Genomic DNA, 1,206 nt, shown 5'->3' with positions numbered 1-1,206 from the left:
GCGTGTTGTGGGTGTTCACACGCGTGTTGTGTGTGCACACGCGTGTTGTACGTGCACACGCGTGTTGTGGGTGTTCACACGCGTGTTGTGGGTGTTCACACGCGTGCTGTGGGTGTTCACACGCGTGTTGTGTGTTCACACGCGTGTTGTGTGTGCACACGCGTGTTTTGGGTGTTCACACGCGTGCTGTGGGTGTTCACCCGCGTGTTGTGGGTGTTCACACGAGTGTTGTGTGTGCACACGCGTGCTGTACGTGCACACGCGTGTTTAATGTGCGCACGCGTGCTGTGGGTGTTCACACACGTGTTGTGGGTGTTCACACGCGTGTTGTGTGTGCACACGCGTGTTGTGGGTGCACACGCGTGTTGTGTGTTCACACGCGTGTTGTGTGTGTTCACACGCGTGTTGTGGGAGTTCACACGCATGTTGTACGTGCACACGCGTGTTGTGGGTGTGCACACGCGTGTTGTGGGTGTTCACACGCGTGCTGTGTGTTCACACGCGTGTTGTGGGTGTTCACACGCGTGCTGTGTGTTCACACGCGTGTTGAGTGTTCACACGCGTGTTGTGTGTGCACACGCGTGTTGTGGGTGTGCACACGCGTGTTTAATGTGCACACGCGTGTTGGGTGTTCACACGAGTGTTGTGTGTGCGCACGCGTGTTGTGTGTGCGCACGCGTGCTGTGGGTGCGCACGCGTGCTGTGGGTGTTCACACGCGTGTTGTGGGTGTTCACACGCGTGTTGTGGGTGTGCACACGCGTGTTTAATGTGCACACGTGTGTTTAATGTGCACACGCGTGTTGTGTGTGCACACGCGTGTTGTGGGTGTTCACACGCGTGTTGTGTGTTCACACGGGTGTTGTGTGTTCACACGCGTGTTGTGGGTGTTCACACGCGTGCTGTGGGTGTTCACACGCGTGTTGTGTGTGCACACGCGTGTTTAATGTGCACACGCGTGTTGTGTGTTCACACGCGTGTTGTGGGAGTTCACACGCGTGTTGTGGGTGTTCACACGCGTGTTGTGGGTGTGCACACGCGTGTTGTGGGTGTTCACACGCGTGTTGTGGGTGTTCACACGCGTGTTGTGTGTTCACACACGTGTTTAATGTGCACACGCGTGTTGTGTGTGTTCACACGCGTGTTGTGGGTGTTCACACGCGTGTTGTGTGTGCACACGCGTGTTGTGGGTGTTCACACGCGTGTTG

Source organism: Lepidothrix coronata, unplaced genomic scaffold, assembly GCF_001604755.1.
Source record: "Lepidothrix coronata isolate B3197 unplaced genomic scaffold, Lepidothrix_coronata-1.0 Scaffold535, whole genome shotgun sequence".
Taxonomy (NCBI): Eukaryota; Metazoa; Chordata; class Aves; order Passeriformes; family Pipridae; genus Lepidothrix; species Lepidothrix coronata.
The sequence above is the reverse complement of the archived record's forward strand: the minus strand, read 5'-3'. Positions refer to the sequence as shown.